Source organism: Panicum virgatum, chromosome 7N, assembly GCF_016808335.1.
Source record: "Panicum virgatum strain AP13 chromosome 7N, P.virgatum_v5, whole genome shotgun sequence".
Taxonomy (NCBI): domain Eukaryota; kingdom Viridiplantae; phylum Streptophyta; class Magnoliopsida; order Poales; family Poaceae; genus Panicum; species Panicum virgatum.
The window spans coordinates 31,838,197-31,853,012 of NC_053151.1; the positions used below are offsets into that span (position 1 = coordinate 31,838,197).

General features: G+C 57.7%; 1 pseudogene; it reads right to left on the bottom strand.

Annotated features, from left to right (window-relative positions):
* Positions 1–3,623: 3,623 nt before the first annotated feature.
* LOC120681154 lies at positions 3,624–12,467 on the bottom strand (annotated as a pseudogene).
* Between the last annotated feature and the right edge of the window lie 2,349 nt (positions 12,468–14,816).

Below are 14,816 nucleotides of genomic sequence, written 5' to 3' on the forward strand. Positions count from 1 at the left end.
GTGCCGCACTCTATCGCATCGTCTTGCTGCTCCTCACCGCGTTCGTGCCCATCGGCATGCTCTGGTGGACATGCACAAGTCCTCGTATCCATGGGTGCGCGGGCGGTGGCCGTTCGTGTAACAACCCACGTAATAATTACTTTAATTAGGATTAATTGAGAGATTGATATAATCATTAGCACTAATTGTGGAAGCATCCACACACACAGACCAAGCCGTGCCCAAGTTGGCCACGAACGTCGCCCGCTAACACCGTGCGCTGGCCGTCAGCGAAGCTTGCTGCGTCGCCCGGCCGCCAGTGACGTCGTCAAGTCCTTCACGCTCTCCTTCCGACCTCGCCACCTGCCATTCCTTCTCTCCTGCGCTTCCTCTCATTCCTTTCACTCTCTCGCTCAGCTCTTCTTCAACCTCCAGAAACCAAGAACAGAGCATCCGCCCCTTCCATCGATCTGCGCCTCCGGACCACTACCGTCTAAATTGATCCCCAAAATCGATCCCACGGTGAGCCCTCGTCCTTCTCGGCCTTCGTTCCCTTTGTTTCAGGTGCTGTCGACGCCGGAACGCGGCCATGCCGCCGCCGGCCGACCTGCCTGCCGCCACCGCACGGTGCGGGCCGCGCTCACGCGACCTCGCATCTCACCCCGCGCGCACCGAGCCCACCCACCTGCACTGATGCTCACACCGCGTTGCCACGCCGCCGCCTGGCCCTGTCGCGGCCGGAACGGCCTCGCCACCGAACGCCGCCGCCCTGTGCCCGCCGCCGGCCATGGCCGGGTAGGATTTTCTAACTTTTATTCATTTGACGAAAACTTGTAGACTGCATAACAAATCAAGGAAAAATATTAAAAATACAAAATTAGTTTTGTTAGAGTGGTTACATCTGTATCTATAAGGGAAAAATATTAATTCTTGCAAAATGATCTTTTTACCCTTGGAAAAATTTAAATTGTGGTTAGGTTTATTAATTAATTTCTGCAAATCTGCTAGTCCAAAAATTATGAAATTTTTGCGGTACTTCATTTTATGCATGTGTAGTCCACTATAAAAATTTCATGTTTAGAAAACATAGTTTGATATTTTAATTGGGTTCTCCATATCTTAGTATATCTATAAATTAAGGAATAAATTATATGTAAGAAAAATCTTGTTAATTTAAATTAGAACACTGTATCAGTAGCTGTTTCATGCTAGATTTTGCTCATCACTAGAATGTACTCATGATCTATTTTAGTAAATCTATTTTACTCATGGTGAATTTAGCTAGTTTGTATTAAAAACATATTTTTGGGGTTCATGCCAAAATAATTTAGTTAGTTGCTAATAATTATTTTATGCTTGATAAACTAGTTAAATTTAATTAGGACTTAGTTAATTAAAATAGTTTTCTTGTTGTTAGTAGATATACTAGTGTTGCCTCTTATAGTGGTTTAGTAAATAGTTAGTGGTTCGGTAACTGACTGCCCTATCTGTTGGTTATCGAGTAGTCACCGCACTTCACTGTGTAGTTTATGTTTGTTTCGTAAATGCATGCATTCATCCATTGCACTAATGCATAGCATTTTATCATTCATGTAGAGCCGGAATATGCGCTTATCGTTCACGAAGTCGCGGTTGATCAATTGGGAGTTCACCCAGGTGGAATCGCCATGGATCAAGCTCGGCGTCAAGCAAACTAACTTAACCTGCAAGTAAGGCAAGCCCCGAAGCATAACCTACTATTTTAACTTATGAAATGTTATATATATATTTACTTGATTATGCATTAAGTTTCTAGGCGTTGGATGAAACCCTAGTTGCATGATTCCTAGGATCCATTGGTCGGAATACTAGTATGTGTATGTCGTTATCCTTGCCATGCTAAAAATAGGATTCAGTAGAAGTCGAGTAATTTCCGGTTACTCGCGAGATATAGGATATCTTTATGATTTGATTATAGAATATTGGGATATGGAGGAAAGGAAATGAATTGGAGACCGGGCGGGAACTGTCTAGCCCCGTCTGTGTCGGTTAAGGACCGTACCGTTGTCGGCCCTGCTGGTCATGTTTGAATTGTACTCACCGCATACCGGGAGTAGGAGGTAGTCGAAACCGGTAAGCCGAGTACTGCCTCACCTCGAAAGTACAGGACTCCATCTCACCTCCTGGGGTAGTCGAGTAGTCGCGGAAAAATGGGGTTGCATATGTTTACTTTTGGTGGTCTCACGTTGAGCTCGGCTGACCATATGATGATGGGGCGGTCCTGTAGTTCGAGGCGGGGAGGGGAATGGTTGGTCCGTATGGTCCGACGGGGCTAATACGTGCCGTGTTGGTTAGGTCCACCTTGCAAGGTTAAATCGGATCGATTCGCCGTCAGTCGCTCTCGGACATGAGCACCTTGATCTCCGAGTCACATCGTAGTAAGAACATGGAAGGGAGTGAAATGATCTATATGGCTGTGCCTAATCAATTGTTTTTTCCACACTGATTGGTGTAGAAATGCAAACCATAGAAAATAGGTACTCATTCCTAATCTTGAGCTAAAATATTGAAAGTAAGGATTCACTCTTAAATGGTTTTCCGCAAAACAACCCACAACCAAAAAGCCGTGCATGTCTAGATAGTGGGCTATGTATAACCATAGTCGGGTAAGTCTTGCTGAGTATTAGTATACTCAGGGTTTGTTGTTTACCCTGTTTCAGGTATAGAAGCTAACCAGGATTCGCATCAGTGGGCTCGATGTGACGTCCACACATGTTCGTAGTTATCGTTTTGTTTTATTGGTTCTCAATCAAATTTCCTTCTCTCAGGTCATATTTTCTTCCGCTGCTGTCATTTATTTTATATAAATTCTAAATTTAAAACTGTTTTATAAATATTTATGTTATTATCTATTTCTGTGAAATTATATTATGCCGGTACCGTCTGTGCTCGCCGTCGCGCGAGACTTCTGGTGTGTTTCGATCGGACTGTGGGTTGGAAACAGGCTGTCAGGTTACACTTAATTAAGCTAATGTGTCTGATGCGTTCAAATAATGACCATTACGTTTAATTAAGCCGTTTAACTTGGCGGTTTCACAGTTGTCGTGGCACGGCGGTGGCCGTGGGGGAGGCCGGCGCGGGATGCATCCACGGGTGTGGCGCAGTAGTGGCCGTTGGTGTTGGCACGGTGACGGCCGACGCGGGATGCGGCCATGAGCGTGGCGTGGCGCGGATGGGTCCATGGGGGAGGCGTGGCGGTGGCCGGCACGGGATGCGGCCACGGGCGTGGCGCAGCGGCGGCCGTTAGCGAGGCATGGGCTGCCGCGGTCGACGGCCCTGAGCATGGCCAGGAGCGCGTGGCGTGGGTCTTCAGCAAGGTGCACTTCCAGCCGCTGGACCTGGACCTCACCGTCGGGGCTGCTAGCATGGTCGTCTGATGCCTCGGCACCGCCGTCCAAGTGGAGAATGATTGAAAAGGGGGCAAGTGCCCAAGCTCCTTGCTTGCACGGGCGGCGCCTAGGCCGACAGCTCCTTGCCCCGGCTGGCACCATGCAGGTGCGATGCTAGGAGCCTCGTCCTGTTGTTGCGTCGTGCCTTTGCTGCGAGTCCATCGTGGCACGCCTCATTGCCTTCGCCGACTCTGCCACCACGACAGGAAACCATGGCTAGGCCGACCGGTTGAGCTGGGAAGGCAGGGGCACCAGGGCTAAGGCCATCGTCGCGGCCGTGGCCTCGTACGTCTCGCTTTCACCATTTCGTCGAGCCGCTCGTTGAGCAAGAGGACGAGGAGGACGTGGAGAAGGACGAGTGCGAGGAGGTCAAGGGCTCGGGCGATGTCCGCTTGTCCCGGTGGTGGTGGCGGTAGCTATCTCCAAGCTGATGCGGAGTGGGAAGTTGAGGAGCACGCGGGAGCCATGCATGCGGTAGGCGGCGCGGTCGTAGGCGAGTGTGGCATCCTCGGCAGTGTCGGTGGTGAGCTAGACGCGCGCGCCGTTCTTTGGCGGGTCCCAGATCTTCGCCGCAAACTTGCCCCACGGGTGCTGCCGGACCCCGCAGTAGCGTTTACCCCTTACCACGCCCGGCGCGGCCTCCTCCGTCTTGAGCATCGCGACGCCGCTGCTCGGCGTTATCGGCTCCGGCTCCGAGTACGGGAGGCCGAGGCCGTTGTAGGAGTAGTCGAAGGAGTCCTGGGATGGCAGTGGCTTGGGCTTGACCCGCACGAAGGAGCCAACTGAGGAGAGAGATGGGGGACGGAGCGAGGAGAGAGAGACAGGGGAGTGGGGAGTAGTGGATTGACTGGTAAAAGATGATAGAAATTAGAGGTTATTTGTATATTTTTGCCATGGTGGTATGCCACATCACCACCTAACGATTACATTGTCAGACTCGGAGCAGCGGGACTGCTTACAGGCATAAAATGTTCTGGAGTAAGGGATAGTGCATGGATGTACGTTACCTCTTTTGTAACTGTCGGTGTTCCGACCCGAGGGGCCTGAATCCCAACTAGTAAATGCTACGTGTTTCCTCGTCCCAGATGATGATGCAAGAGGCAACACAGTAACGCACGGTTTTATCCTGGTTCCGGCCGCGGGGCCGTACGTCCAGCAAAGGGGGTGTGCGAGGGCACTGTATTATCTTGCACCCGGAGTGCTTGTAGTAGGGGATACAAGCAAAGCGAGAGAGGGAGGGAAGCTCCCAAGTCTCTGCTAGGAGTGGAGTCGGTTGAGGTGAGTGCTCAGTAGTGCAGAGACCTTTCTGAGGGAGAAAGACCAGAGAACCTGCTGCTCACCTTAGATTGGAGAAAGTTTTTATCCACACGCAAAAGGAAGCCCACCCTCTCCTTTTATAGTTGTAAGGAGGGGCGGTGTACATGAGTGTAGGGGCGCGGAAGTCGTCGTTTTCCCCCGAATCGCGGGTATAGTGGTCGAACACTGTAGAAAGTGTACTGTGGGAAGGCGGCGCGCGGCGCTGTCGTCCTGGGCTCCGTCCTTGGCCCTGCGAAGATTGTGCCGGTCGTCCCGCAGTGTCCCAGCGGTAGTAATGGCGTGGGATGGTCCCGGACCCCCTGGTCGGGGTGCGAGCGTGCGCACTAGAAGGTCCGGGGGCGCGTGGAAGTCCCGGACCCCATGAGAGGGAGGTCCGGGGTCCCGCCCGCGCATGCAGAGTGCCCCTCTCTGAAGGGCACGTGACATCGCCAGACCCCTTCCCCAGGGGGAGGTGTGTTCGGATGGTTGATGTCGGCGTGACAGTAACGGGGGCGGCGCCAACTTGTCTTGTCCCGCGTTGAATGCCCACTGTGTTGCTACAGCGACCGGGGTGGCGGAGCGGTGACCGTGGTCAGTGGTCGGGACGCCGGTCACATCCACTGCGGGAGTGGCAGTCTGACGCCGCCCGTCTTTTGAGCCGTGGCGGAGTGGCTGGCCTTTAATGCCTTCGTACGGCGGTTGGTTGGGCGGCGGGGCCGTTTGTCCCTTGTGCCGAGAGACGGCCTCGAGCGAGGCGGAGACTGGCCACCCGCTCGAGGGCAGGTCCGCTGTCCTCGAGCGAGGCGGAGATGCGTTTGCGCGGTCGAGGGTCCCGAGGGGAGCCCTCGAGCGAGGCGGAGATGAGTGACCCGCTCGAGGGTAGATCCGCTACCCTCGAGCGAGGCGGAGATTGTCCGGTGGGCCCGAGAGGGGTGCGAACGGGCCACATGCTGGGCTTCTTTGAGTCCTTTCCTTTCTCCCGGACGGGAAGCAGGCCGTGGGCCTTCGTGGGCCCAGTTGTTTTAACAGGTGTTTGTGTTTTTTAAAGCGACTTTAGTACCCCAATTAGGGTGTCCCTAATTGTGGCACCCGACAGTAGCCCCCGAGGCTTTGGTCGAGTTGATGGATTCGGCCAAAGGGTGTTTCCGCGATTTCCCCCTTGACGTGTTTAGTCGAAGTCGTGCACCCGCTGGGCGCGCCTGAGCGCAGGCCCGGCGGATGTGACAACACGCCGGTCGGGATAGTACGCCCGTGGGGGGAGTACTTCGAGGCGCGCGCGTCTTCGTTTGTTTGTGTAAAGGACAAGACGTGTCCGCGCACTGAGGGGGCCAGGGTGACGGTGGCACCCGCTGCTTGGCAGCTGGTGCTCCCATCGTGCTGTCCCGTACGTAGGGCCTTGGCCCCAGCGTTCCTGGTTGCTTTACGGCGCGCCGTTCGAGGGCATCCGGCCAGGGCCGATGCTGCACCGCTTAGCATCCGGGGGCTCAGCTCCGCTTTATTTCGTTCGGTCGTGTCTCGGCGCAGGGACCGAGGACATCCTTTGCTCGTGGAGCGCTGCTTTGTCACGGGCGATACAAGCCTCCGCTCTTCGAAAAGCTCGAAGCTTTGTGCCCGGCGCAGTTATAAATAGGGGTCGTGGGATTTCCCTTCTTCTCCAGCCTTCCGACTCTTTCTTCCAGCATTGCCTAAATCTTGTAATGTTTCCTTTGCCTTTTCGCGACCGGCCCCCAGATGAGGTGGCCTGGCTTTTTTAGGCTTTTGGCGCTAGAAAAATGCTTGCGAGCAGTTGGGGAAGACCGGAGTGGGCGTGCGCACCATCCCTCAGCTTCAGTGGGATCAGCAGAAGAGCATTGGGCCCGTGGGGTCCTGCTCCTGCGATGTCCCCTAGCCTGAAGGGGGATGGAGACGCCTGACCGGGGCGCTGGCGCCAGGTCCGGCGGCTGTTTTTTGCATCGTCCCCCCCGGCGACAAGGTTGCTCTCGGGGAGACGGTGCGGAGGACGCTGTCCGCCAGCTTGACCCCCCGCGTGGTCTTCGGTGGAGGAGACGCTAGAAGAAGGCTTGCGAGGAGAGCGTCCCGCTGGACCCGTGAGGTCTGGGGGCCGCTTCTCGCATCCCTAGCAGCCTCGCCGCTGCGTCAACTAGGGGCTTGGTGCCTTTCTTCGTCGCTCGCTCCTCCCCAAGACAGGGAAAATTGCCACGTAGGTGGCAAGGTGTTTGTATCTTTCGATGGCTTCGCGCCGGTGACCCTTTGTAATCTTTACTTGCATTAAGCAATAAAGTCCCCTTTCTCCTCTGTGGGGAGGATTACCGAGGGTATAGGGGTATACATAGAGTTACGACCCTCGAATATGTGTGAAGTCTCCTTCGCGGGGGCGCGTCAGCGCACCCGCGGGTGTAGCCCCCGAGGCCTTGGAGGAGCGTTTGTGCTCGTCCAAGGGCTACAAACGTTGTCCCACTGGGTAGCTTTACTGGGATGGCCGTCCAGCGTCTTTTCAGCCGGCATCGGCACTTTTTCAGCCGGCCTCGGCACTCTTAGTGCTGGTACGGCGATCTGGCGTTCAGCTTTAGCCGTTAGGGGGACGTACGCTAATAGCGGTGGGTTCGGTTTACGCGTGGAGCTTCATAAGTGATGGTTGTCGATTTATTCGAGGGTGTGGTTTTGAACCGTGGTGTGCGAGGAGCCCCCGAGCCTAGGCCCGTGTGAAGGCGTTCAGGGGAAACCCTCGACTTCAATTACGACCCTCGTCGCCCTTCCGCAGGGAGGAGGGGTGACGCGCACCATGCTACCCATGCCCGGGCCGCGAGCTATGGCTGCTTCAGTGAGCTATTAGCGGGTTGTTCAAGTGGACGTCCGTGCCCCGTTTGATAGGGGTCGGCTCGTGGTCCATAGACACGTCTCATAAAGCGCTCGCGAGGGTTCGCTAGGCGGGGCTCGAACCCATTCGGTAGGGTTCGAGGGCTCGATGCTCTCCCTCGATGGGATCCCCCTTCTAGGCACCTCTCGACTGGCCTTGAACACTGCGTAGGATGTCTCGAACTCCGCATTCGAGGGTAGCTTGTACGGCACATCCCTGCAGTCCCTGACTCTGGTGATCTAGGGCGCCTGTCGAACCCCCTGAAGGGCCAAGCTTCGATCCCCTGATCAGTAAGGCCTCAAAACGCAATTCCTTCGAGGGTAAAGAGACCCCTGAAGGAATATTCCGTCTTGGTTTGAAACGACGTGGAGTCGCAAGTCGTGCGCGCGGGTCTTCCGCTGGTGGTGGGAAAACGTGGCCCGATTCGTGTGGTGCGACGTGGGCGCGCCTTTTCAGGCGTCGGCCTCGGGCAGACGGAGCGGCGTGGGAGGCGGCTGACGGATGGGATAACACAACAGTCGCGTCGCGCCCGCCGGTTACCGTGCCGCATTTATCGCTGCGTGCGCGCGTGGGAAACTCCGTGGTCGTGGGGCCCACCCATCAGTGATATCAAAATCTACCGCATTGAATGCGGTAGATATGGGCCGTCGCTGTGGGTGCGCCCCCCGTGGTAAATAAATACGGAGAAGAAAGGAATGTTTTGGGTTCACCTGGCCATTTGCCTCCGTCCCGCTTCGCCTTCGCCTTCTCCGCCTCCGCTGCTTTCCGAACCCGTAGCCAAGAGCGAGAAGGGGAAGGGAGAAAGAGAGAGAGAGAGACTTTAGCCATTTCGGAGTCTTCCTTTTTCCATCCCCCCTTGACTCTCGGAGATGTCGGACATCCAGGAGCCCTTGCCATGGGGGAAGTCCTCCGCCACCGTCGCGGTGCTGGAGCAGCTGGTCGCCGAACGGCTGCTGCCGCGGAACTCCGACACGGGGGCGCCGGCGTGGATTTCCCCGCACCCGGACGAGTCTGAGCCGAAGCCCCCGCAGGGCTACGTCGTGAGCTTCGTGCGCCTCCACGAACGGGGCTTCGGCGTCCCCGCCAGCAAGTTCATGAGGGCGCTGTGCGAGTACTACGGAGTGGAGCTGCACAATTTCAGCCCCAACTCCATCTCGCAGGCGGCGGTCTTCATCGCCGTCTGCGAGGGGTACCTCGGCATCGACGTCCACTGGGATCTCTGGATCCACCTGTTCCGCGGCGAGCTCTTCGTCGAGAACGTGCGGAATCAGCCGAGGCGGTTCGCGCATGCCGGTGGCTTGACGCTCCACGTCCGCCCGAACCGGCGGAACCTTTACATCACAAGCAAGATGACAACAAACAACTCCGGGTGGAGCCGAGGGTGGTTCTACCTTCGAAACTTCAGCGGCGCGCTCCCGGCGTTTACCAACAAGGTTCTTCGGGAGCGTCCGGCGAAGTGGGACTGGGGGGTGTCGCCCCCAGCCCAACAAGCCAGGCTCGAGGGCCTCACCGACGCGCTGGCGCGCTTGGCGAGGAAGGGGTTGACAGCGGCGGCCGTCATCGCGAACTTTCACCGGCAGAGGGTGATCCCTCTTGTGGAGAGGGCCCTGCCGATTTACCGGCTCATCCCCGGGAGCAAGGTCGAGGGCTCGAGGACGTCGAGCAAGCTTCTCTCCCACCCCAACGCCGATCGGAGGGCGAGGTATGCGGTGGCGGAGTTTCCCCAAGATCCCACGGATCTTTGGAGGATCAAGATGCGCCCCGAGCCGGGGTATATTTCCCTGGTGAGTTTTGGCTTCGAACTCGTCGTGCATCGTGTAGTTCCCCTTTCCTGACCCCATCTGTGTGTGTTGTACAGGGTTTGAGATGCGGCACCTCGAGGCCTCCGGTCCCAGAACAGCGCCTGATCAATCGCCTCCACGCGGAGAAGATGAAGAGGCGGAAGGACGCGGCGGAGGCCAAGGCCGAGAGGAAGAGGAAAAGGAAGGCGGCGCACGATAAGGCGCGCCAGCTCGCTCAGGCAGAGGGGAAGCCGCGGCCCGCCACACCTGAGTCCTCGGAGGCTCTCAAGACCGGGGCTCGTAGCACTCCGCACACGGCGCCGCAGCCCCCGCCCGCCTTGGATCTCGAGGCGGCGGCCGCTAGGCTACGGGAGGCAGTGGCCCGAGGGGCCCAGGCGGCGCAGCAAGCCCAGGAGAAGGAGGGTGACGCCGGTCAGAGTGACGCCGGCCACCGTGGCGCCGAGGCGGCTGCTCAAGCGGCCGACGCCGAGGAGACCGGCCAGGGCGGTGCCGGTGGCGCCGCCCAAGCGGTCATTGATGTTGAGGCCGGTCAGGGCGACGCAGATATCGCCGCCCGGCCGGACATAGGAGGAGAAACTGGCGGGGGCGCGCAGGAGCACCCTGCCGGCCAAACTGCGGATGAGACCCCCGTCTTCGAGCCTTCGAGGGCCGAGGGCGAGGGTCTCGCAGAAGAAATGGCGCAAGAGGCGCCAGCGGTAGAAGGAGCCCCCATCTCGGAGCCCCCCGAGGCCCGAGACGAGGGTACCGCCGCGATAGTGCCTGTGCCCACGGCGCAGGGGGGCGCAACGGCGGTGGTGGAGCTGCCAGACAGCAGCGAGGAGTATGGGGACTCGATGGATATCGACCCCGCTGCTGCGGCGAGCGCCGCCGCACATATTGCCGAGTTCGCGTCGGCCAGCGCGGGCGTGCTCGAAGCGGGGGTGTCGGAGGGGAGCCACCTCGGGGTTATCGTCCCGTCCGGTGTCCCCTCAGAGTTCCTTCGCAAGGAGCAGGAGGAGGAGGAGGCCTGAAACAAGCAGATGGGCGTTGGGCGCGAGATCTTGCAGGCCCTCGATCGCGCCTATCAGCTCCATCAGAATGGGGATTACCAGGTCAGCCAGGTAAGTATTTCCCCCCGGAAATTGCTCGGATTCGGTTTTAGCTTTTACGCGTCCTCACCCACACCCTCCCCCTTTGCAGCAGCTGAGGGAAATCTCGCGCCAAAAGAGCGTCGAGATGAACCGGCTGTACTCCCAGATGAGCCAGCTCGGGTAACACAACGCCGAGCTGGTGCTCAAAAACATCGACGCCAATACAAAAATGGCCGATCTGGGGGCGCGTCAGCGAGCGCTGGAGGAGGAACTGGCGCGGGTCACCGATGAGCGGAACGCCCAGAGGGCGACAGCAGAGCAGAAGGCCCGGGAAGCCGAGGCGCGAGCTGCCGAGCTGCAGCACCTTCGGATGACGCTCGAGGAAAGAGCTCGGGAGGCTGAGGCGCAGAGCGCCAAGCTGCAACGCCTCAGCGCCACTCTTGAGCAGTAGAAAGCCGAGCTCCTCCACAAAGAGGTGGCCGTGGTTGCGCTCGCCGGGACCCTCCAGGAACAGGGTGTGGCCCTCGAAGAGAGGGAGGTGGCCCTCCAGAACATGGGGGCTAGCCTTAAGGAAAAGGAAGCCTCCATGTCCTCGCTCGAGGAGGCCGCCCGTACCCAGAGGGAGGAGGCGCAAAAGAACATGGCGGGTGAGTACCTTCGATTTTCCGTCGTTTTGCTTTCTTTCGTGGCTAATGTTGATTTCCTTTGCTCAGAGCTGACGCAAAAGGTGGCGGATGAGACCGCGGCGAAGGAAGCGGTCCACACCGCGCTCACGGCGGCACAGATGGAGTTCGCTGAGCTGGAGCAGACCACCGTGAGCGTGTGTCAAGAGCTCGAGGGGGAGGGCACCGTCTCGGGCAGTTCGGTGATCAGCCGCCTGCGCGCGCTAGGCGGCCGGATTGCCGAACACGCCAAGAGTACCTTCCGCCTCGGTGTCCTGCGGGCTCTCGCCGTGGCCTCGACACATTACCTCATGGATCTCCAGAGGGTGTCGTCGGGGTACGTCGTTCCCGATGATGCGGATGCGGACGCCGCGTCGGTCATCATGGATGAAGCTGACGCAGCCGCGGAGGAATTCGCCATTGTCCTCGCCGAGAAGCTCGAGGCAGACATCCCTCCCATCGCGGAATTCGACGCCCCTGAAAACCCGCAGGGGGGGATGGTAGCCTGTAGGAAAGTTGGGCCTCGAAGCCCATTGTAAATAGATTAGTGTTTATCACAGTCGCTCTTTGTAATCGCATCCTATGAATATATGAAATTTTATTTCATAATTTGAATGTGTGGCCTGTCGTGGCCTCGTGTGTTCGAGCCTGTGTTTTTTTTACTTTACTTCCGTGTTCTTCGTATGCGACTTAGATAAACATCTGCGAGGAAGTTCGCATTCATAAGCAACGTAGGCGTAGGGTGGTGAGGGGGGTGCCGTATCCCGGAGGCGTAGGCGGCCCCACGACTCGGCCAGCCCCGTACCGTAGTTGCTTATGCCTCGCGTCCGTTTTTTCCAAGGATACGAGAAGCTTATGGTCGAGACGGAAATATTTCGAAAAAACATTGGCGACTTTTTGGGGACGTTCGGGGGTTCCCCCCGTAGTAGCCCCCGAGGGAGGCTCGGCTTTGCCGAGGGTAAAGCCGAGCGTACCTCGATGTTCGTGCGCGCTCGAGCCCTCGAGGGTCGGGAATGTTCCCAAAAAGCAATAAGTAAAGCGTACTTCCTTATCATTTCGGGAAATTGAAAATGCGAGTACGAACAATATACAAATAGCTTGAAATGCTAAGGATAAAAGCGACGTAGCTGTTGTATATTCCAAGCGTTGGTGAGGACTTCGCCTTTTTCGTTGGCTAGCTTGTACGTGCCGGGCTTGAGCACCTCGGCGATTATGTATGGTCCTTCCCATGGAGGTGAGAGCTTGTGGCGGCCCTTGTTGTCCTGTCGAAGCCTTAGCACCAAGTCCCCTTCGTTGAGGTCTCGGCGCCGGACCCTCTGCGCTTGATACCTTCGCAAGGACTGTTGGTAGCGCGCAAAGTGGAGGAGCGCCATGTCTCGAGCCTCGTCCACTTGGTCCAGCGAGTCTTCGCGAGCTCGCTAGTTTCGTTGCTCTTGATATGCCTTGAGCCTTGGCGACCCGTATTCCAAGTCGGTGGGGAGGATGGCCTCGGCGCCATAGACGAGGAAGAACGGAGAGAAACCTGTAGCTCTGCTTGGGGTCGTCCTTAGGCTCCAGATGACCGAGGGTAGCTCCGTGAGCCACCTCCGGCCAAACTTGTTCAGCTTGTTGAAGATTCTTGGCTTTAGTCCTTGGAGGATCATGCCATTGGCACGCTCTACTTGCCCGTTCGTCTGTGGGTGTGCCACAGCCGACCAGTCCACACGTATGTGGAAACTGTCACAGAACGCCAAGAACCTCATGCCCGTGAACTGGGTGCCGTTGTCGGTGATGATCGAGTTCGGGACCCCGAATCTGAAGACGATGTCGGTGAAGAATTGGACTGCTTGCTCGGATTTGATCTTGCTGATGGGTCGAGCCTCGATCCATTTGGAGAACTTATCGACCGCCACCAGCAAGTGGGTGAAGCCCCCGGGCGCCTTCTTCAGCGGACCGACGAGGTCCAGCCCCCATACGGCGAATGGCCACGTGATGGGGATGGTCTGCAGAGCATAGGCCGGAAGATGTGTTTTTCGAGCATAGAACTGGCAACCCTCGCAGGTCCGCACGACGTCGGTGGCGTCGGCGACCGCGGTGGGCCAGTAAAATCCTTGCCGAAACGCGTTACCCACGAGGGTACGTGGCGCGGCGTGATGGCCGCAGATGCCAGCGTGGATGTCGCGGATCAGCTCCTTGCCCTCGGGGAGGGGGATGCATCGCTGCAAGACACCCGAGGGACTGCGCTTGTGTAGCTCATTGTCGATTAGAGCGAAGGACTTGGCCCTCCTGGCGAGGCGCCGTGCCTGAGCACGATTCGAGGGTAAGATCCCTCGAATCATCCAGTCAAGGTACTGGACGCGCCAGTCTCGCGAGGTGGGGGCCTCGTCGACTTCCATTGCTTCGGCCTCGTCCGCGGAGGTGGTCCCGAAGTCAAAGTCTATGGGCTCGACCTCGTCCGCCGGGGGGTTCCCACCAGGGGACCCGGTGGACGAGGGGCCCGGCTCCGGCGGGTCCTTGAATTCGGCGGAGGGCTTAGCGATGTCGCGGGCGAAGATATTCGGGGGGACAGTGGTCCGCCCCGAGGCTATCTTGGCCAGTTCGTCGGCATCCTCGTTGTACTTGCGCGGGACATGATTGAGCTCGAGACCGTCGAATTTGTCTTCGAGGCGGCGCACCGCGTTGCAGTATGCCTCCATCTTCGGGTCGTGACAGCTGGACTCTTTCATTACTTGGTCGACGACAAGCTGAGAGTCACCGCGCGCGTCGAGGCGTTTGACGCCGAGCTCGATGGTGATGCGGAGGCCACCGAGGAGGGCCTCATACTCCGCCATATTGTTCGAAGCAGGGAAATGCAAGCGGATCACGTACCGTATGTGTTCTCCGAGGGGTGAGATGAATAGGAGGCCGGCTCCGGCGCCAGTTTTCATCACCGACCCGTCGAAGTACATAATCCAGCATTCGCCCTGGATTTGAGATGGGGGTAGCTGAGTGTCCGTCCACTCAGCCACGAAGTCAGCCAAGATTTGGCACTTGATCGCTCTGCGGGGGGCGTAGGCGAGGGTCTCTCCCATCAGCTCCACAGACCATTTGGCAATTCTACCCTCGGCTTCCCGGTTGCGGGCTATCTCTCCCAAGGGGAACGATGAGACAACGGTGACGGGGTGAGCCTCGAAGTAGTGGCGCAGCTTGCGTCGAGCTAGCACTACTGCGTAGAGCAGCTTCTGAATCTGCGGATAGCGTATCTTGGTTTCGGACAACACCTCGCTGATATAGTACATCGGCCGCTGGACGGGCAGAGCCTGACCCTCCTCTTGTCTTTCAACCACGATCACCGCGCTGACCACTTGGGTCGTCGCAGCTACGTACAGATAGAGGGGCTCGCCGTTCGTAGGTGGCGTAAGAATGGGAGCATGAGTGAGGGATGCCTTCAGCCTTTCGAGGGCTTCTTGAGCTTCGGGGGTCCACGTGAAGTGCTCGGTTTTCCTCAAGAGTCGATACAGGGGTAAGCCTTTCTCGCCGAGACGCGAGATGAAACGGCTAAGGGACGCTAGGCATCCCATGACCCTCTGTACCCCCTTTAAATCTCGGATCGGTCCCATCCGAGTGATGGCCGAGACTTTGTCAGGGTTTGGTTCGATGCCCCGCTGGGAGACAATGAAACCCAAGAGCATGCCTCGAGGCACCCTGAATACGCACTTCTCGGGGTTAAGTTTTACCCCTTTGGCCCGTAGGCAATCGAATGC